Below are 23,183 nucleotides of genomic sequence, written 5' to 3'. Positions count from 1 at the left end.
TATTTTTTTTTTTTTATTTATGTATTTATTTTGCTTTGTCGCTGTCTCCCGCGTTTGCGAGGTAGCGCAAGGAAACAGACGAAAGAAATGGCCTAACCCACCCCCATACACATGTATATACATACACGTCCACACACGCAAATATACATACCCTATACATCTCAATGTACACATATATATATATATATACACACAGACACATACATATATACACATGCACACAATTCACACTGTCTGCCTTTATTAATTCCTATCGCCACCTCGCCACACATGGAATAACATCCCCTCCCCCCTCATGTGTGCGAGGTAGCGCTAGGAAAAGACAACAAAGGCCCCATTCGTTCACACTCAGTCTCTAGCTGTCATACAATAATGCCCGAAACCACAGCTCCCTTTCCACATCCAGGCCCCAAACAACTTTCCATGGTTTACCCCAGACGCTTCACATGCCCTGATTCAATCCACTGACAGCACGTCGACTCCGGTAAAACACATCGATCCAATTCACTCTATTCCTTGCCCGCCTTTCACCCTCCTGCATGTTCAGGCCCCGATCACTCAAAATCTTTTTCACTCCATCTTTCCATCTCCAATTTGGTCTCCCACTTCTCCTCGTTCCCTCCACCTCCGACACATATATTCTCTTGGTCAATCTTTCCTCACTCATTCTCTCCATGTGCCCAAACCATTTCAAAACACCCTCTTCTCTCTCAACCACGCTCTTTTTATTTCCACACATCTCTCTTACCCTTACATTACTTACTAGATCAAACCACCTCACACCACATATTGTCCTCAAACATCTCATTTCCAGCACATCCACCCTCCTGCGCACAACTCTATCCATAGCCCATGCCTCGCAACCATACAACATTGTTGGAACCACTATTCCTTCAAACATACCCATTTTTGCTTTCCGAGATAATGTTCTCGACTTCCACACATTCTTCAAGGCTCCCAGGATTTTCGCCCCCTCCCCTACCCTATGATTCACTTCCGCTTCCATGGTTCCATCCGCTGCCAGATCCACTCCCAGATATCTAAAACACTTTACTTCCACCAGTTTTTCTCCATTCAAACTTACCTCCCAACTGACTTGACCCTCAACCCTACTGTACCTAATAACCTTGCTCTTATTCACATTTACTCTTAACTTTCTTCTTTCACACACTTTACCAAACTCAGTCACCAGCTTCTGCAGTTTCTCACATGAATCAGCCACCAGCGCTGTATCATCAGCGAACAACTGACTCACTTCCCAAGCTCTCTCATCCCCAACAGACTTCATATATATATATATGGAAGCGGAAGTGGATCATAGGGTGGGGGAGGGGGCGAAAATTTTGGGAGCCTTGAAAAATGTGTGGAAGTCGAGAACATTATCTCGGAAAGCAAAAATGGGTATGTTTGAGGGAATAGTGGTTCCAACAATGTTGTATGGTTGCGAGGCGTGGGCTATGGATAGAGATGTGCGCAGGAGGATGGATGTGCTGGAAATGAGATGTTTGAGGACAATGTGTGGTGTGAGGTGGTTTGATCGAGTAAGTAACGTAAGGGTAAGAGAGATGTGTGGAAATAAAAAGAGCGTGGTTGAGAGAGCAGAAGAGGGTGTTTTGAAATGGTTTGGGCACATGGAGAGAATGAGTGAGGAGAGATTGACCAAGAGGATATATGTGTCGGAGGTGGAGGGAACGAGGAGAAGAGGGAGACCAAATTGGAGGTGGAAAGATGGAGTGAAAAAGATTTTGTGTGATCGGGGCCTGAACATGCAGGAGGGTGAAAGGAGGGCAAGAAATAGAGTGAATTGGAGTCATGTGGTATACAGGGGTTGACGTGCTGTCAGTGGATTGAAGCAAGGCATGTGAAGCGTCTGGGGTAAACCATGGAAAGCTGTGTAGGTATGTATATTTGCGTGTGTGGACGTGTGTATGTACATGTGTATGGGGGGGGGGGGGTTGGGCCATTTCTTTCGTCTGTTTCCTTGCGCTACCTCGCAAACGCGGGAGACAGCGACAAAGTATAAAAAAAAAAAAAAAAAAAAAAAAAAAATATATATATATATATATATATATATATATATATATATATATATATATATATATATATATATATATATATATATATAATCAACCATACAGTGTACACATGTTTGATGTAAACCAAACCTTCTACCACTATACCTCGGCACTCGAACCCCGGTCCATCTGTGAGGCAGCCCAGGTAGCCTAACCCTTGGAGTTTACATCATCTCCCTCGCAATCATTCGCTGATTCACGGATTTCGTGATTGGTGACGCATATAGTTTACGTCAGATATCACGTGTGCATTGCATGGTTGAGCTATATACACAGGACCGTAATACCTTGGGAGCCGATGAGAAGGTTTTCCTTCCTTGCCCACAGCGTGAGCGGCCATATTTCTACCTGGTAAGGACCCATACGTACTACATACACATTCTGAAACACCTCTAGGAAGGGGAAACACAAGAATCCTGAGCGCTTTCGTGTATTACCACATCTTAGAGGACTTGCTATACAAGTCCTCTGAAGATGTGGTAATACACGAAAGCGCTCAGGATTCTCGTGTTTACTTTTCATAGTGGTTTCTCTGCATTCATTAAGTCAAATGTCTGTTGTGATGCTCTGTACACACACACACACACACACACACACACACACACACACACACACACACACACACATACACACACGTCATCCATGGGCTTCCCCTGGTTCTTAGACACATCTATGGTCCTGGAACTATGGCATGCACCAGGCTGCTGCTTCCCATAGTTTATGCACGGAGACTAACCATACGAAGATTAACCGTTATGGCATCTCTTTCCTCGAGCAACGAAGCAGTGGAATTCTCTTTCCTTCCTCTATCTTTCCCCTCTTCTGAATACCTTCCCATAACGTAAGAGTCGGGTCTACAATCCCCCAAGGAACTCTTCTCCTACGACCTCCATTTCTCAGACTCTATATTTTTTCCCCCACCCTTCAATCGAGATGGCCCCGAGTAGGGCATGCTTTTGCCCCACGCCAGGGGTCGGCTACTATAAAAAGAAATGTTTCTTGGCGTCCCTAATGGTCCCCACGACACCGTGACAGCTTCCACCATTGTCTTCTGTGAATATTCATAGTCAGTGTACAGTTTCCACCACAATCCAGCCCACATTTATTCACGTTTCTTGAGAGCCTCCGTTAATATATAGTCTCACGACATTTTTCAACAGGTGTTGACCACACGACAACTCCCAGGGCACAGTAACTTCTCCAGGCTTCAGCAGTACACAAGGGCCATATATATATATATATATATATATATATATATATATATATATATATATATATATATATATATATATATACATAAATACATACATATATGGAGCGGGAGCGCGCGGGTATGGTCAAGCGTACGTCTGGTCAATACAATTAACCTGAACACCTTCCACAAGTGCTCATGCTGTTGGTGGTGATCATTATAACCGAGGTGGACGGCCTTAGCGACCCCGGGTCGTCGACATGCACGATGCCTAAGTGACCAACTAACCATCCCCTATATATATATATCTCGAGGCGTTTGGTTGCCTGCTGTATGGCCGATGCAACAAGTGGCCAGACTTATGAACTCTTCCAGGCTAACTTCAGAACATGACCCGCTTGTCCAATGCCGCAATGTAAGTTCACTTTCCCTCTTTTAATAGGTATTACTTTGGTTTTTGCTCCCGAGACCAATGTAAGTTCACTTTCCCTCTTTTAATAGGTATTACTTTGGTTTTTGCTCAGGAGACCAGCTGGCTGACTGCTTTTGTGCTCCTAACCATCAGCTAGACCACGCAATACTCGGCAAGCTCCTGCGGCACATGTTCACTGTGTGGCCGTTGGCTACTCGAGGGTGGGCCGTTTTGATACCTGTTTCTTTCCCTACATACCTGTTTCTTTCCCTACATCTCGAAGCTTTGGAACTCTCCGCCATTTCATGTAATTCCCAATAACTATGACCTGAACCATTTTAAAAGGTTGTTTTTCTTTTTCGTTTTGTTTTTCTTTTTTTTCACTTTTTCCAAAGTTCGTAGAAACAGCCCCTGTCTCTCTCCTTTTTCACTTTCATAATCCTCTCTCTATTTCAATGAAGGCCCGGCCTTGATGTGGACTTCTGTCCGTGACTGAAAAAAAAGAAAAGAAACTTAGTGATGAGACTCCTAAAGCTTCAAGACTGCGCTACTGGAAGTAGCAGGGTAAGGTGGACTTGTTTTTGGAGTGAGAAGTTCCTGGACGAGTCTGACTCCCTGTCGTTAACATACAATGACACTCGTCGCATTTATGTACGCGCATGCGTACAAACACAGACAGTGGGGCAGGTGAGGCAGCGTTGGCAGCGGGATGAGATACCAGACGGAGGAGGCAGTCGGCAGGGCGTCTTGCTCAGAGGCAACCCTCCCTCACTAGTACCGGTGTCCACCAGGGCCGCCTTCCTCACTCTGGTATACATAGCTTCCCCCATGGTCCTCCGCTGGCGCGCCTCATGGCCTCTGTTGACTCCCCCAGGCCAATCCGTTGGCTGGATTCAAGTGCTTGGCCTCCAAGATGAGGTGGACGTGGCCCCCCCTCCGTTGGCTTGGCTCTTGTGTCTGGCCTCCTGAGAGCTGTAGAAAGCTACGATAAACGATGAACCAAAGTGCCACAAGAGATAAGAAGACCATGGGAAGTCAACACACTCAACGAACATGAAACACACCCAGCGAACACTGAACACACTCAGCGAACACTAAACACACGCAGCGAACAAACCTCCTAGCAAGTGAATGCAAATGACATTACAACATTCACTTTTTTATGGTAATATTGAACACTGAGTCACAGAGGACAGATCACCAGGAGACCTTGAACCCCGAAAGCTGCATCTGAGACTGAAAAAGAAAGGGAATGGGATTCTAAATGTTTGAGATACTGAGAGATGAGAGAGAGAGAGAGAGAGAGAGAGAGAGAGAGAGAGAGAGAGAGAGAGAGAGAGAGAGAGAGAGAGAGAGAGAGAGAGAGAGAGAATGAGGGATGATTAACAGGGCTGGAACTGACTGTCTCCCCTCTTAGGGACGGGCTGCACCAAGGGCATGCAATTCAAAGCTGAAGGAGAACTTTGGAGGGTTTTTCCGTCAAAGGCGAAACAGACGAGCAAAGGAACCGGAGCTGACTTAGAGGCACATTGCTCTCCAACTCAAGGACCCCTGCTATCTGGGTCTATATACACCTCATACACTTGCGTATGACTGAGTGCGTATAATGCCTCTGGAGGAGGATGGGGTCGGGTCGGGTCGGACCGGGGTCTTCACACCCGCGTGCGTATGATATAGAGAAGTGGGTGGGTCTTCTGCGTCAGTCAGTCAGGATCCGATGTAGGTTGATGAAGGACGCATGTGAAATGGGTGTAATGATGGCAATCTAGAAATCCTCTGGCAAGTGGGCGAGGATATCACCAACCAGCCAGCCAGCAGCTCGCTATCTGGCAGTCATAAACTTCAACTGGTATTCCGGGCTTGTTCCTCGATACCTGTGCTAACGAGAGTGCTAGGAGGAGGAGGAGGAGGAGGAGGAGGAGTATTTAGTCAGAATGAAGAGGAGTCTCGTAGCATTCCAGGAGGAGGAGGAGGAGGAGGAGGAGGGAGGAGAGGAGTATTTAGTCAGAAAGACGAGGAGTCTCGTAGCATTCCAGGAGGAGGAGGAGGAGAGTATTATCATTAGTCAGAATGACGAGGAGTCTCGTAGCATTCCAGGAGGAGGAGGAGGAGGAGGAGGAGGAGGAGGAGGAAGAGTATTATTATTTAGTCATAATGACGAGGAGTCTCGTAGCATTCCATGTATCTTACACCAATAAATAGGGGGTCGATATCTTTTTTTCTTCTTAAAAGACATCTCCATAAAAAAAAAAATTTCGCATCGCATCATCTGGACATTGTATTATATTTTGTGTAGAGCACCATCAATATCACCATCACTATCACTATCACCACCACTATCACCTTCGCCATCACTATTACCACCACTCACTATCACCATCACCATCACCTTCGCTATCACTATCTGGGGGCGAGGGTCGTCACTACGTAATGTAGCGATGTAGGACACGTGTTGATGTAACAGGGCAGCCAAACTTTGGTCTCTCGAGGGCTTTCTTCCTCCCTCCCTCCCTGCCAGTAGCAGAGTAAGGTGGTGTCCACACTCGGGGGTTTTGTTACAAAGAGAGTTTTAGACTCTTTTGGCCCCGTCTCTTAACCTTGTATATATGTGCACTATGTCTTTTGCATACATACAAACACACACACCAGCCTACGTCAGGTGCCCATTTATCGACCAACCGCGATGGGAGGATGAACTGCTGGGATTAGCTGTGGGCAGAGAGCTGCGTCCATGATTCGAACCCATGCGGGCCTGTGCCGACTCGTGGTCAGTAACGCCAACCACCATACCGTGTGTGTGTGTGTGTGTGTGTGTGTGTGTGTGTGTGTGTGTGTGTGTTAATTTCGTTGATGTTCTGCTCGTGTTCGTAAATTGGAGAGTCCCGCATTGTTCGTTGTCGTTAAGAATGGGGGTCATGTTCGTAATTACGACACACCTGGTGTCCTCGTTACGTCTGGGATTACGTAACATGACGTATGCTGGGTTGCGGCTTGTTAGAACGAGATGCCAGATGTCGTGATCAACAAGAACTTGAAATCGGCCTCGGACGCTCGAAGGTCCCAGGACGACGACCACGGACACTCAAAGGTCCCAGGACGACCACCCCGGATACTCAAAGGTCCCAGGACGACCACCCCGGACACTCTGAAGATCCCAGGACGACCACCCCGGAGGTTCGAAGGTCCCAGGACGACCACCCCAGATACTCAAAGGTCCCAGGACGACCACCCCAGACACTCAAATGTCCCAGGACGACCACCCCGGACACTCACAAAGTCCCAGGACGCCCACCCCGGACACTCAAAGGTCCCAGGACGACCACCCTTGACACTCACAAGGTCCCAGGACGACAGAGGATACGCGAAGGTCCCAAGACTGATACTGAGGGATTGCCCCCAAGAACGGCCGAACGTGTGATGACTTCGACACCAGGTGTTCTTTAAGGGTTACCGCCAACCCAAACTTCCGACATGAGTCAGTGATGACTTGAGAACATCAGCGAGGTCTTCATCTGTCTGCCGATAGAATGGCTATGAAGGAAGGGGGCTGGTCAAGTCCCTGTTTCGCAAGTCGAGGTCGATCAGTGATATGCCAGGACACGGTTCGTGGGGTGGGGGGGGAAGAAGTTATGATCCGATGAACCGATACGAGGCAGATGGAATGGAGGTTCAGTATGCTGATCGAACGATGGCCCAGTTTGGTAATAAGGGATTTAATGGGACGGTGTCCCAGTGTACTGATAAAGGGGTTCGTGAGAGCCAGAGGCGTTGTCGACCCGATAAGGGGCCGTCGCAGCCAGATGATGACCCAGAGAGCCAGCCAGGAAAATGGGTCAGGCGTTACCCTGAATCCTCCTATACGAGACGACGTGAAGATATCAGTACCTAAGACCCTATAGCAGTGATAACTTACACATCTCAAGACCCTCAAAGCTTCCAAAACATCGATGTCCTTTTATAAAAGCGTGGGAACGAGGCGTAATCCCACTCCAGTACATCTTTGCAACTAAAGCAACATACAGAACACAACAGGGCTACCTAAAGCTCTGAATTCGTTTCGTTTATACAGGATTCACTCCAGGTTTAGACCGACTTGAAGATCTTAAAAAGAGCGTCCAGCCTGTGGTCATCATATGGTACAAACAGCTGAGCATAAGGAAGCTTTATCTTTGGATGGAATCCCGAGAATTAATATATGGGCCAGTGGGTCACAATCTCTCGTGGCATCCGTGGTACCGCATACCGCAGCTGGGGTAGGGAGGCACTCTCTTCTGTTTTATTTCCGTACTGTTTTGTAATGCTCGTCTCGACGGGTTTTGTAACTACCGTTTTCTCCATCCCTGTATGGCTAAACACGGCGTCTGGCTACGACATTACGTGACTTTCTTCTCTCAGAATTCGGACTGATCAAATGTTACTGGTGTCAGCTGCGAAGACACTAGGTATAGGATCCATGTCTCACGGACGCTTGTCATGCTTCGAAATGGATGACGGCTTGCAGGAGCTGGACATATATATATATATATATATATATATATATATATATATATATAAACTAATGATGAATAAGGAGGTCAAGAGCTGCACAGTCTGGAGTTGAAGGGGAAAAAAACTCCAGATTTGGCGTCGGTCAAAGCTCGGGGCAGCTATTATTCAGCACTGTGTCCGTGGGACGTGTTGGTACCTCGGGCACTGCATGACCTGAGAGGAGGAGGAGGAGGAGAGGGAGGTAGGAAGGCACACGAACAGGAAACTCTCGAGAGTGGAAACCACAGGAATGTGTGTGAAGGAGAGACATATGGGGGGGGGGGAAACAATGCTGCGACGAAGGGGAAAGGGGATGCAGGCTGAGATGTGAAGGGGAAGAGGGTGGACTTGCTAGCAAGGCTTTTGCCATACTTGGTCTTGGAGTGGAATGTGTCAGTTGGAGGGGAAGGCGAAAGGGGGAATATTCCAGATGCAAGATCAGTGCCCCATCATGGAAAAGACCAGTCCTCTCGGATTAATATGGAACGCAATGGTCATTTTTCGCCAAGTTTCCCCCTCCTACTCGAGTCTTACGCCTAAACACTCGCTGGGGGGGATTCATCCTCACCGACGTTTAAAGAACATTAGCCAGACGCGTTATTTTCAGGTTCTTAAACGCCCTGAAAAGCCGAGTTGAACATCGCGTACCATCCGACACCCACCTCGGTGGAGGGTGATGGTGGAGGGTGATGGTGGAGGGTGATGGTGGAGGGTGATGGTGGAGGGTGATGGTGGAGGGTGATGGGTGGAGGGTGATGGTGGAGGGTGATGGTGGAGGGTGATGGTGGAGGGTGATGGGTGGAGGGTGATGGTGGAGGGTGATGGGTGGAGGGTGATGGTGGAGGGTGATGGGTGTAGGGTGATGGTGGAGGGTGATGGTGGAGGGTGATGGGTGGAGGGTTGATGGGTGGAGGGTGATGGGTGGAGGGTGATGGTGGAGGGTGATGGGTGTAGGGTGATGGTGGAGGGTGATGGTGGAGGGTGATGGGTGGAGGGTGATGGTGGAGGGTGATGGGTGGAGGGTGATGGTGGAGGGTGATGGTGGAGGGTGATGGTGGAGGGTGATGGGTGTAGGGTGATGGGTGGAGGGTGATGGGTGTAGGGTGATGGGTGGAGGGTTGATGGGTGGAGGGTTGATGGGTGGAGGGTGATGGTGGAGGGTGATGGGTGGAGGGTGATGGTGGAGGGTGATGGGTGTAGGGTGATGGGTGGAGGGTGATGGGTGTAGGGTGATGGTGGAGGGTGATGGGTGTAGGGTGATGGTGGAGGGTGATGGTGGAGGGTGATGGGTGTAGGGTGATGGTGTAGGGTGATGGTGGAGGGTGATGGGTGTAGGGTGATGGGTGGAGGGTTGATGGGTGGAGGGTGATGGGTGGAGGGTTGATGGGTGGAGGGTGATGGGTGTAGGGTGATGGTGGAGGGTGATGGTGGAGGGTGATGGGTGGAGGGTGATGGGTGTAGGGTGATGGTGGAGGGTGATGGGTGTAGGGTGATGGTGGAGGGTGATGGGTGTAGGGTGATGGGTGGAGGGTGATGGGTGTAGGGTGATGGTGTAGGGTGATGGTGTAGGGTGATGGTGTAGGGTGATGGTGGAGGGTGATGGGTGGAGGGTGATGGGTGTAGGGTGATGGTGTAGGGTGATGGTGTAGGGTGATGGTGTAGGGTGATGGGTGGAGGGTGATGGGTGTAGGGTGATGGTGGAGGGTGATGGGTGTAGGGTGATGGTGGAGGGTGATGGGTGTAGGGTGATGGGTGGAGGGTGATGGTGGAGGGTGATGGTGGAGGGTGATGGTGGAGGGTGATGGTGGAGGGTGATGGGTGTAGGGTGATGGGTGGAGGGTGATGGTGGAGGGTGATGGGTGTAGGGTGATGGTGGAGGGTGATGGTGGAGGGTGATGGTGGAGGGTGATGGTGGAGGGTGATGGTGGAGGGTGATGGGTGTAGGGTGATGGTGGAGGGTGATGGGTGGAGGGTTGATGGGTGGAGGGTGATGGGTGGAGGGTTGATGGGTGGAGGGTGATGGTGGAGGGTGATGGGTGTAGGGTGATGGTGGAGGGTGATGGTGGAGGGTGATGGTGGAGGGTGATGGGTGTAGGGTGATGGTGGAGGGTGATGGGTGTAGGGTGATGGTGTAGGGTGATGGGTGGAGGGTGATGGTGGAGGGTGATGGGTGGAGGGTTGATGGGTGGAGGGTGATGGTGGAGGGTGATGGGTGTAGGGTGATGGGTGGAGGGTTGATGGGTGGAGGGTGATGGGTGTAGGGTGATGGTGTAGGGTGATGGTGGAGGGTGATGGGTGTAGGGTGATGGTGTAGGGTGATGGTGGAGGGTGATGGGTGTAGGGTGATGGTGGAGGGTGATGGGTGTAGGGTGATGGTGTAGGGTGATGGTGGAGGGTGATGGGTGTAGGGTGATGGTGTAGGGTGATGGTGGAGGGTGATGGGTGGAGGGTTGATGGGTGGAGGGTGATGGGTGTAGGGTGATGGTGGAGGGTGATGGGTGGAGGGTGATGGGTGGAGGGTGATGGGTGTAGGGTGATGGGTGGAGGGTGATGGGTGTAGGGTGATGGTGGAGGGTGATGGGTGGAGGGTGATGGGTGTAGGGTGATGGGTGGAGGGTGATGGGTGGAGGGTGATGGTGGAGGGTGATGGTGGAGGGTGATGGTGGAGGGTGATGGTGGAGGGTGATGGGTGTAGGGTGATGGTGGAGGGTGATGGTGGAGGGTGATGGTGGAGGGTGATGGTGGAGGGTGATGGGTGGAGGGTGATGGTGGAGGGTGATGGTGGAGGGTGATGGTGGAGGGTGATGGGTGGAGGGTGATGGTGGAGGGTGATGGTGGAGGGTGATGGTGGAGGGTGATGGGTGGAGGGTGATGGTGGAGGGTGATGGTGGAGGGTGATGGTGGAGGGTGATGGTGGAGGGTGATGGTGGAGGGTGATGGTGGAGGGTGATGGTGGAGGGTGATGGTGGAGGGTGATGGTGGAGGGTGATGGTGGAGGGTGATGGTGGAGGGTGATGGGTGTAGGGTGATGGGTGGAGGGTGATGGGTGGAGGGTGATGGTGGAGGGTGATGGTGGAGGGTGATGGTGGAGGGTGATGGTGGAGGGTGATGGTGGAGGGTGATGGGTGTAGGGTGATGGGTGGAGGGTGATGGTGGAGGGTGATGGGTGTAGGGTGATGGTGGAGGGTGATGGGTGGAGGGTGATGGGTGGAGGGTGATGGTGGAGGGTGATGGTGGAGGGTGATGGTGGAGGGTGATGGGTGGAGGGTTGATGGGTGGAGGGTGATGGTGGAGGGTGATGGGTGTAGGGTGATGGGTGGAGGGTTGATGGGTGGAGGGTGATGGTGGAGGGTGATGGGTGTAGGGTGATGGTGGAGGGTGATGGGTGGAGGGTGATGGTGGAGGGTGATGGTGGAGGGTGATGGGTGGAGGGTGATGGGTGGAGGGTGATGGTGGAGGGTGATGGGTGGAGGGTTGATGGGTGGAGGGTTGATGGGTGGAGGGTGATGGTGGAGGGTGATGGGTGGAGGGTGATGGTGGAGGGTGATGGGTGGAGGGTGATGGGTGTAGGGTGATGGTGGAGGGTGATGGGTGGAGGGTGATGGGTGTAGGGTGATGGTGGAGGGTGATGGGTGTAGGGTGATGGGTGGAGGGTGATGGTGGAGGGTGATGGGTGTAGGGTGATGGGTGGAGGGTGATGGTGGAGGGTGATGGTGGAGGGTGATGGGTGTAGGGTGATGGTGGAGGGTGATGGGTGTAGGGTGATGGTGGAGGGTGATGGGTGTAGGGTGATGGGTGGAGGGTGATGGGTGTAGGGTGATGGTGGAGGGTGATGGTGGAGGGTGATGGGTGTAGGGTGATGGTGTAGGGTGATGGGTGGAGGGTGATGGGTGGAGGGTGATGGGTGTAGGGTGATGGTGGAGGGTGATGGGTGTAGGGTGATGGGTGGAGGGTGATGGTGGAGGGTGATGGGTGTAGGGTGATGGGTGGAGGGTGATGGGTGTAGGGTGATGGGTGGAGGGTGATGGGTGTAGGGTGATGGTGGAGGGTGATGGGTGTAGGGTGATGGGTGGAGGGTTGATGGGTGGAGGGTGATGGGTGTAGGGTGATGGTGGAGGGTGATGGGTGTAGGGTGATGGGTGGAGGGTGATGGGTGTAGGGTGATGGTGGAGGGTGATGGGTGTAGGGTGATGGTGTAGGGTGATGGTGTAGGGTGATGGTGGAGGGTGATGGGTGTAGGGTGATGGTGTAGGGTGATGGTGGAGGGTGATGGGTGTAGGGTGATGGTGTAGGGTGATGGTGTAGGGTGATGGTGGAGGGTGATGGGTGTAGGGTGATGGTGGAGGGTGATGGTGGAGGGTGATGGGTGGAGGGTGATGGGTGGAGGGTTGATGGGTGGAGGGTGATGGGTGTAGGGTGATGGGTGGAGGGTGATGGTGGAGGGTGATGGGTGTAGGGTGATGGGTGGAGGGTGATGGGTGTAGGGTGATGGGTGGAGGGTGATGGGTGGAGGGTGATGGTGGAGGGTGATGGTCGGAGGGTGATGGTGGAGGGTGATGGGTGGAGGGTGATGGGTGGAGGGTGATGGGTGGAGGGTGATGGGTGGTAGCGTTGGCTCACTTCGGAGGCCCTCGCCCACACCGCCGCCTAATAAGGCTTCACAAGATATTCTCAGACCAATATATCAATGTACCCACCCTGTGTGTGTCCCTCCCTCCTCCAGTGTCATCAACACGTGGTCAGTGTACCCACCCTGTGTGTGTCCCTCCCTCCTCCGGTGTCATCAACACGTGGTCAGTGTGCCCACCCTGTGTCCGTCCCTCCTCAAGGTGTCATCAACACGTGGTGTAAAGGGTCTCACTCCTGGGACGCTGTGTCACGGGCCGTGGCAGAGACAGGGCTTCAGGGGCTGTGGGTAGACGGCTTCAGGTGCTGTGGGAACAGGGCTTCAGGTGCTGTGGGAACAGGGCTTCAGGTGCTGTGGGAACAGGGCTTCAGGGGCTGTGGGAACAGGGCTTCAGGGGCTGTGGGTACAGGGCTTCAGGGGTTGTAGGAACAGGGCTTCAGGGGCTGTGGGAACAGGGCTTCAGGGGCTGTGGGAACAGGGCTTCAGGGGCTGTGGGTACAGGGCTTCAGGGGTTGTAGGAACAGGGCTTCAGGGGCTGTGGGTATAGGGCTTCAGGGGGCTGTGGGTACAGGGCTTCAGGGGCTGTGGGTACAGGGCTTCAGGAGCGGTGGTTCAGGGCTTCAGAGGCTTCAGAACACTATCCCCCCATCAACCCACGACCGGAATCCACGAGACGATGTAGCCCAAACCACTTTGGGAGACCCACAACCCACCAACCTTTCTCTGGGACTCTGTCTGGGACTCTGTCTGGGACTCGATCTCTGTGACACCCCTCCTCCCACTCCTCCTGCGTGACGCCCCCACGCCTGGGCATCACCGAGACGTCACGTACCGGGACTGTCACCTCTGGTGTCACGTGACGCAGCCAGGTTCGACAGTGACGTATGGCAGCGACCGACGTGGTATTTGCTCTGGCCATATTTGTGGCACGAGTGACCAACACCCGGTTACCATCTGGTGGATCATTACTTAACACTTATACTGGTTACTTAGAGCCTCCTGGGTCACTACTTAACACTTATACTGTTGTAATTAGTCTCTTGGGTCATTACTTAACACTTATACTGGTTACTTAGAGCCTCTTAGGTCACTACTTAACACTTATACTGTTGTAATTAGTCTCATGGGTCATTACTTAACACTTATACTGTTGTAATTAGTCTCCTGGGTCATTACTTAACACTTATACTGTTGTAATTAGTCTCCTGGGTTATTACTTAACACTTATACTGTTGTATTTAAGAGTCTCCTGGGTCATTACTTAACACATACTGTTGTAATTAGTCTCTCCTGGGTCATTACTTAACACTTATACTGTTGTATCTAGAGTCTCCTGGGTCATTACTTAACACTTATACTGTTGTATTCAGAGTCTCCTGGATCATTACTTAACACTTGTACTTGTGTATTTAGAGACTTTTGTGTCTTCTAAATATTTTGAACATGTTCTCAAACTTCAAAAAAATGTTTTAAACTTAGGAACCCAATTCCTTTTTCCAATCAGTTAGCCATAGCGAAGATGCCTCACATTTAAGTATTCCTGTTATCAAAAGAAAATTAATTCAACCGCGTAAAACAGGGGGAAAAAATGGGCCATGAAGCCAGCGAGACTGAAACTACAGCTCCAAACAGACTAGAAAATCACCAATTTTCACAGGCTAGAACACTGGCATTTGCTGCCTGCGACTGGGAGTAAAAAATTTCCCCCTCTATAGTAAAGGATGCGAGACCAGAACTGCCCTGGATTTCAGGAGGATTTGAAGTCGTATATCATACAAGAACAGCACCCCAGGGAGGGAAGGGACCCTTGGCTTAACTAAGGCCGCTCTTACGAACCCCATTTCTATGTCTCGTGGCACACGAGTGAGGGGAGAGACCCCCGCCCCATAGACATCTCGTGTGTGTGTGTGTGTGTGTGTGTGTGTGTGTGTGTGTGTGTGTGTGTGTGTGTGTGTGTGTGTGTGTGGAGGAGAAACGAGTCTTTCGGAAGGCTTTTCCCTGGATTATCACAATGGCTACGATGAGCGACATATGACTGCCATCACCTGGTCGAATCTATTGGTCGGGATGAATCAGCCATGTGTGTGTGTGTGTGTGTGTGTGTGTGTGTGTGTGTGTGTGTGTGTGTTGTGGCATCCGGGATGAACATAAAGAGCAGAGGCGAAGGGGGGGAGGGGGGGGGGTATTAAGGCTCCATCACCTTTTCCCTCTCAACCTCTCGGGAAATGTGCGAACTGCGGGTTTATGGTCCATGTGTTGATTTACGGGTCGTTCGTGGCGGGGGCGGTGTGGGCGTGGCAGGGCGAGGGCGTCAGACTGCTTAAGGACGGCATAGGGGGGCGCGGGCGGGCGAGGCGAGTTAGGGAAAGGGGGGGCGAAGGGTGGCGGGATGGCACCTCGTCAGTTGGTGTCCACGTCATACGCTGGAAACGTACCAGCCTGTGTCATCGACCTGTTTGGCTACGTAAATTTCAAACTATCGTTACGAGTGCGTGTCCTTCTCGAGGACAGAGGGGATGAACCGCCTTCGCGGGACACCCTCAAAGAGATCCAGGACCTTGTCTGTGGTCGCCGCCAGCACACACGCAAGCCTCCCCCTGCCGTGGCACCTTCCTGGCAGACGTCGTTGCCAAAACTCTATACGGCAGCCGGATTTGAAAGCATATTCATACTCACGTCCTTTCCAAACCCCATCTATTTCCTGCTCCAGGAACTCCAGATAATCCTCGAAATCATGCCAAGAGTCATCAGGAGTGAATCAGTTAACAGCGCCTCGAAGGAGGTTCGTCCATATAAGGTGTAGAGAGCCAAGAATTTCCACTGAATTTCCCGTAGGGAGATAGTGAGTATCTCCTCTTGCTTCTGGTTCAGCAGCCACAGGGGAGGCGTCCGGGCCTCACAGCTTGAGGTAAATATCAAGTCAAAACTCACGACAGTGTTCCATGCAGTACGACATCACATTAGTCCCTTACACTTCTCTGGCCGGCGGTGCAACGCAGCCTTGCTGCAGAAGCCAACACCTGAACTTCCTCTAATTTTCAGACGGTGGTCGACATGCCACAGGTAAATACAAATGCCCCTGTCGAGGCCAATTTTTCGTGTGGCAAAAGTAAAACAAAATGTTCACCAGAAGAGAGAGAGAAAGGGGGGATTAAATACGATTTCCTTAAGCGTTCTTAGATCTAGCTGTCAAAGGTGGAACAGTTAGACGGTATAAGGAAATGCTGAGGTATCATAACGGCCAACCCTCGTGTGGCTGGTCTCCACACACACAAACTATAGGAAGCAGCAGCCGGTCGCGTGCCGTGGGTCCAGGTCTTAAAGAGGCCGGCCGGGACACACAGGCTGACAGCCCAGATGAGCAGGAGGCCGAAATAACCCATCTTGGTGAGCCCTGTAGTGACACCTCTGTATATATTCACTTCGTCTCTCAATCATCTCCTGCTGGTGGTAGTGGTGACGGTGCTGCTCCTCCTCCTCCTCTTCCCCTGGGGAGCTGACCTGGTGGTATTCCTAGCTCGGGGTGTGACTCACCACCCTCGACTGCCACTGCCACGGAAGAGTCAGGCAGGCGCCCTCCCGCCCGCCCGCCCGTGCGAGAAGCCTTCCAGAACATTTCCCGCCGGGTCTTCCTCCCTCCCTCCCTCCCTCTCCTTAACTAATAACGTCGTCAAGGTCATTTAAAGCCACATCACCCTGTGGACACACCAGGATGGTTTATGTGTAACGTTTAAAAAAAAAGGAAACTTCGGCCGATGGTTGATAGGCGCAGTCGAGGCCGTCTCAAGTGAGACGTAGACAGTCCCATGTCAAATGTGCTGACGGAAGGACAGAGACAGTGAACTGACGGTTGCCTGTACTACCCACCGTAACCAGCCAGTTTCATGCTCTTCAGTGCCATTCACCTGCTCCCAGGCACCCGTGGTGGATCACTGATCCATCCACCTATTTCTAGGTGGATCACGGATCCGTATATCTCTACTTCAAGTCCCTTGTGGCAGATCATGGACGAACATAGTAATGTACGTATACTGGGGTTAGATGGTAGATGCGCACAACCCCGTAATCTTAGCAAATTTCTAATAGTTTGCGCATATGTGATAACATCAGCACGTGTTACCTGTATCACAGGTGAACTTTCTAAGGGGGTGGCAATTTGTCCCCGAGTGAACCTAAGAAGGAAGTAAACATCTGTGGACCCAACTAACCTCCTTCGGTACTCCATCAGCCAACGAAAACAGAAGATGTGATTTTACAGAAGCCCAGCAGAACAATGTGTGTGTGTGTGTGTGTGTGTGTGTGTGTGTGTGTGTGTGTGTGTGTGTCTCGGTGTTGTGGCTGACAAGGGGAGGCTGACAGTCGTCTGTGTACGTCAGCAGTCGTATGCACAGCCTCAGGAAGGTCCTCCTCTCTGAAACGACTGTGTGTGTGTGTGTGTGTGTGTGTGTGTGTGTGTGTGTGTGTGTGTGTGTGTGTGTGTGTGTGTGTGTGAGGCAAGAGCCCAGAGGCATTTGCCTGACTAATCTTAGGGTGGGTGGAGGCAGGTGTGGTTCGCCTGGCAGCCACCACCACCAGTAATAATCACCTCAGCCACGCCACCTCCCCCGCCACCTCCTCCTCTCCCGAGAATCACTAAATACTTCCTGACAGAACGCTTGTGGGGGGAGAGAGAGAGCTGTGCGACCCTTACGCCGAGCTGCATCGTGTGGCCGTAAATGCACATGTGAATGCACCCACGACTTATTGTACTGGCGGTCTCTGCTTCCGTATGCTGTCTCGAGGGGGTATCAGTGTCGCTGTGCCTAGTGTGGGCGAGGCTGATGGATAATTAACTGGAGGTGTGGAAAGTTCAGAGACCCATTATGCACCGAGGGGTCCGCTCCTGTACCTCCCTGTCACGCACCCACCTGTGGCCGGCCAGCTGGTGAAGTTAAGGGTGACGGGCGGGTGGTAGGGGGGGGGAGAGGGAAGGTGAAGCTCACAGCTGGTGCACAGCTGGTGATTGGCAGGAGAGATGGGGGGAAGGGGAAGGCTCGCCGGTGTAAGGACGGGTGACAAGTGTGATAAACAAGGGTTAAGAGGAATGGGGACAAGAGGGGGTCGGTTTGAGTGGCAGGTGCGAGAGAACATAAAGTAAGAGACAGTGTGAGAGACGGGGAAGGAAGTATTCATCCTGAGGGAGACATGAACGAGAGAGGTGATGGTGGAACGATACGATAGATAGAGAGATAAGGTCCTGGCTTAAATACGTCAGGTAGTTGGAGGATGGGGTCAGGGTTCTGTGTCTGTGTGTGTGTCTAGAATAGGTGTTGACCCCAGGGGTGGATAGACATAGTAAAAGCCTTACGAGGATAGGCGGAGTGTGTTGGGGAAGTACTTGTGTTATGCCTTGGGGTGGGTGGGTGTAGGTGTGAGGTGCAGAGCTATTGCTGGTCGTCCTCGTGTCCTCTTCACTTCTTACTTCGCCTGGGGAGGTTTGGGTCTAAGAACTACAGAATGCTCTTGAAGACAATGAGGGAGTTTTATACTCATGAAGCCCAGCTTTTTATCTATACATTTTTTTTCTCATAAACTTTCCGAATCCGCCGATGGTAGTCGCATTAACTTCTTCTTGGCTTTGTTTTGCATGTCCACAACTCTGTCGCTGAGGATAGTCTTACTCACGTCCCTATGTACACTTCCTCACGTCCCTCCGTACACTTCCTCACGTACCTACGTACACTTCCTCACGTCCCTACGTGCACTTCTCGCGTCTCTACGCACACTTCTTCACGTCCCTCCGTACACTTCCTCACGTCCCTCCGTACACTTCTTACGTCCCTCCGTACACTTCCCTCCGTACACTTCCGTCGCTTAAACTCCAGTTTTGCCCTCTTGTCCTGGACTCCTCCAACATCCAAGATGCTTATATTAAGATCCCTGTGACCTCTTAGTAAGTTCAAATGTAGTTATCGTGTCACTCCTTACTGTCCTTCCCTCCAGTGTGGGCAGATTAAGGTCTTCCCTCCACTTCTGGTAACCAATTCCGGTTACACACCACACCACACTGGCTGTCTAGTGTCCTTCTGGACCCCCCTCTCCAACTGGTCGCTGTGGCTCTTCATGAAGACGAGAGCAGACCAGAGTGTCGCCGGCATCTTCCAGCTTACGAAGAACGTAATGCATGTCGCCTTTATGATAATTCACAGTCAGTATGAACCCAAAGGAAATTTTAGCGCCAAGCACAGTGACAGGTCCCCCCGCTCCTTACGATCCCTCTGGTCACATGGGCAACAGGATGTCAGTTCGTAGGTCTCCTTCCTTACGATCCCTCTGGTCTGTTCAAACCCCTCTTCCATGATTTTGTATTTTCAAGGTTCTAATTTCATTAGTCAAGTATCTCATATTTTCCCAGGATTCGATTTCCTTTGCTTACGTATCGACCCGCTGCTTCGTTCCATCTTGGTCTCTTTCGCAGCATTTCGAAAGTCTCCCCCGTTACCTCGCACTACTTTCCATGATTATAGCATCATCAGCAGACTATCTTGCGTTTGAATCTACCTCCTTAAGCTTTATCATTGACACAGGTCAGAAACAGTCATGGCCCCAGCACGAAACCTCTGAGGACACCCATCTTGTGAGAAAAGTACTCCCTGAGTTCGTCTGGATCCCCTTGTAAGCGGATGCACCCCCTGAGTTCGTCTGGATCCCCTTGTAAGCGGATGCACCCCCTGAGTTCGTCTGGATCCCCTTGTAAGCGGATGCACCCCCTGAGTTCGTCTGGATCCCCTTGTAAGCGGATGCACTCCCTGAGTTCGTCTGGATCCCCTTGTAAGCGGATGCAATCCTCCTCGCTGTTTATTATCCCTCGCGACCTTCGCCTCATCCTGAAAGGTATTCAAGAAGGAGTCCCATTCCCCCTGGCAAGTCATTCGCATAGATCAAGAAGAGCGATGATGGTCCCAGGACCGAACCCTGTGGCACTCCACTGTGTGTGTGTGTGTGTGTGTGTGTGTGTGTGTGTGTGTGTGTGTGTGTGTGTGTGCCACACGCACATATCTAGCAGCTCAGGTGCTGGGTTATAACTCAACTGGTAAAACGGATGAAGAGGGGGAGTTAGACGGGGGCCAAGTGTTCCGGGCTACAGGTAGCCTCGCCCCCAGACCCCAGCCACGCCCACGCCCCCACCATACCTTCCCCCATGCCCACGCCCCCTGATCCCCACTTCCCCCGTCCCCACCCACACCTCAATATTTCCCCGGCGGCCGACATAAGCGACCTAATTCAAGACGACAAAAACCCGAAGAGGAAGCACGGGCCATGGGAGCCGTGCTGGGGTGGAGGTCTGGGGAAGTCATGCAGGGGGAGAGAGCCAAGGGAAGGTGTGCAGGGGGAGGAGTTGTGAGGGAGTTTAAGTGATAGCACGCAGCCTCCCCCAGGGCAGGACACTGGGGAGATGGTGACAGGAAACCATGTGTAAACCACAGGGGTTGGACGGACGGCGTGTGTGTGTGTGTGCTTTCAGCATGAGAGAGAGAGAGAGAGAGAGAGAGAGAGAGAGAGAGAGAGAGAGAGAGAGAGAGAGAGAGAGAGAGAGAGAGAGAGAGAGCCATGAAGGACCCACCTGACGCGCATACTTCAGGCACTGGCATCTCCGGGCCCACCCTTCCCTAGCCAAGTCTGTGTTAGTGCCAATATGGGCATGGTTTCCACACTGGATCACACTCAAGTGTGAACCCCTCGACGACCGCCCCTCCTCGTGAATGTGTCGCGTGAGTATTTTGGTCCATCTGACATAATGAAATCACGACTTTGGCAATGTGGTGATGGCGGAGTAACATGATCGTTTGAGATTAGGCCATCTCACGCCGAAGAGAGGTTGTGGCCACTCCTCCAGCCAGGAGGCACGTTAGCCCCCCTCCCAACTTCCACCATTTCCGAAGGCAGCTAGCTAACGCAGATGACAGAGGACGTCCGTCAAGGTGATTGTCGACGCTGGCGTGTAACAACAGGCGGTGGTGGTGGTGGTTGGTGGTGGGTGACATGTCATTTGCATCAGCACCTCGTAGAGAATGGGAGGACAAGGAGACGGAGTAATGGTGTTCGTAGCCTTGTCAAAGGAAGGGCCATCGCCCCCCTACGACCAGTAGGCTGGCTTCCTGAGCGCTGCGGGCGTCCCTTCGTAAAAGGAGATCCTGTGGTGGTAAATTAAAGGCAAGATTACCCATTCGTAATTCACCATCACAGATCTGCAGCGCACGAGTGAGTTCGACACTCGAGCTGTATGTGTGTGTGTGTGTGTGTGTGTGTGTGTGTGTGTGTAGGTGGGAAGGGGCTGTGTTCCCCCACCTCCACAGCCACCCACATCTGAGGACACTCACGCCAGTGTTTACTGTCCTTGCTATTCATTTCCCCTTCCTTAGTTAGCACTGGCCACTCACAGCCACTCCATCTGGGTGGCCAAGTAGCCTCGTACGGCAGCGTTCGCATGTGACGCGTCTGGCCGTGTAGCGGGTCGTACTTGCAAACATACGACCGCTTGTTCTCTACTACAACAACAACCACAACCATAGCCTTCCAATCGGTCGTTTGTGGTTTCCCGTTCGACCGAGGCAATCACGAGAGAGACCAGTTAATGACCTACTGCTTGCATGGGGTCATATCGGATCTACGGTGTTTAACAGTGTCCACCTCCTTCCTCAGCGTTGTTCTGAGGACTTGATGCGTCGCCCAACCCAACCTTGAGGCTTCAGGTCGCATAGGACTTTCGAGTCCTGATCAACCCTGTAGGTCGTGCATAATTCTGGGGGAATGTGAGCGGCAGGGGGGGCGCCTCTTACATTATGACCAAGGACTTCACGATATCAGGGGCGTCATCATCCATCACATCTGTGGTGCTGGGGAGGACCCAAGACGTATTCTGGCATCTCTCGACCAGACCAGAAGACACCTGCGTCATTGACGCCTCTAGTGACCATACAGGCAGGCCAAGCAGGGAGGCAGTGAGGGCAAGCAAGAAAGCAGGCAGGCAGGCAGGCAGGCAAGCAGAAGAACCAAGCTAACCTTGACGTAAATCTACATGACCCAAGAACTCTCCTTTATGTCAGACTTGAGCCATATTATCCCATTGGTTTGAGGATATATATATATATATATATATATATATATATATATATATATATATATATATATATATATATATATATACGACCCGTATCAAATATATATATATTTCCCCCCAGCTGTGTAATCAAAGTAGTTTCTATTAATTCCTCTAGCTCGTTTTAACTCCTCTCTCTCTCTCTCTCTCTCTCTCTCTCTCTCTCTCTCTCTCTCTCTCTCTCTCTCTCTCTCTCTCTCTCTCATCGAATGACAGTATGACATTATCATTATCGCCAGGGTCCACTCGTCTTGCCAGCTGGGTCATTCAACCCTCCCTTTATCCTGCTGTGTCCTTGAGGTATTATTCCACCTGTATGCTATACCGTCCTCGAGGTGTTCCACCTGTATGCTATACCGTCCCCGAGGTGTTCCACCTGTATGCTATACCGTCCTCGAGGTGTTCCACCTGTATGCTATACCGTCCTCGAGGTGTTCCACCTGTATGCTATACCGTCCCCGAGGTGTTCCACCTGTATGCTACACCGTCCTCGAGGTGTTCCACCTGTATGCTATACCGTCCTCGAGGTGTTCCACCTGTATGCTATACCATCCCCGAGGTGTTCCACCTGTATGCTATACCGTCCTCGAGGTGTTCCACCTGTATGCTATACCGTCCTCGAGGTGTTCCACCTGTATGCTATACCATCCCCGAGGTGTTCCACCTGTATGCTACACCGTCCTCGAGGTGTTCCAACTGTATGCTACACAGTCCTCGAGGTGTTCCACCTGTATGCTATACCGTCCTCGAGGTGTTCCACCTGTGCAGGTGTTGAGCTCTACGCCGCTCAGATGGTAACCCCTATCACATGGGGACCAGCTGTGCTCTCCACCCTCACGTGGGGGGGAGGGGTTAGTACCATCTATACCCTCCACCATCACAATGAACACCATCTGTAAGGTCCACTAAATGACCCGCTAACAAATGTTGCCATTTTCTAAGGAGTCATAATACACACACATATATATATATATATATATATATATATATATATATATATATATATATATATATATATATATATATATATATATATTATTTGGCAGATGAACAGGCAGGGGGGACCATGGACACACAGTGGCCTTGAGTCGCCTCTCTCCACCCTTGGCAAAATAAACCAGTAAACAGTAAACAGAGCAGATTTAAGCTGCATCTCCTCTCTCGCATGTCCTCGTCTGTGACTCCTCTTACACAACAGCTTGAGCTGTCCA

The 23,183-nt window shown here is 51.5% G+C and overlaps 2 protein-coding genes across 6 annotated transcripts in view; one reads left to right on the top strand and one right to left on the bottom strand.

Annotated features, from left to right (window-relative positions):
* LOC139765160 (long-chain-fatty-acid--CoA ligase 1) overlaps positions 1–23,183 on the top strand; it is a 102,769-nt gene that overhangs the window by 52,514 nt on the left and 27,072 nt on the right. The window lies entirely within an intron of this gene.
* Positions 1–23,183, bottom strand: part of Shrm (shroom) — a 100,036-nt gene that overhangs the window by 63,414 nt on the left and 13,439 nt on the right. The gene's annotated exons all lie outside the window — the stretch shown is intronic.

This window comes from Panulirus ornatus, chromosome 53 (assembly GCF_036320965.1).
Source record: "Panulirus ornatus isolate Po-2019 chromosome 53, ASM3632096v1, whole genome shotgun sequence".
NCBI classification, from domain to species: Eukaryota; Metazoa; Arthropoda; class Malacostraca; order Decapoda; family Palinuridae; genus Panulirus; species Panulirus ornatus.
Note: the sequence above shows the minus strand (reverse complement) of the source record. Positions and strands in the feature narration are given on the sequence as shown.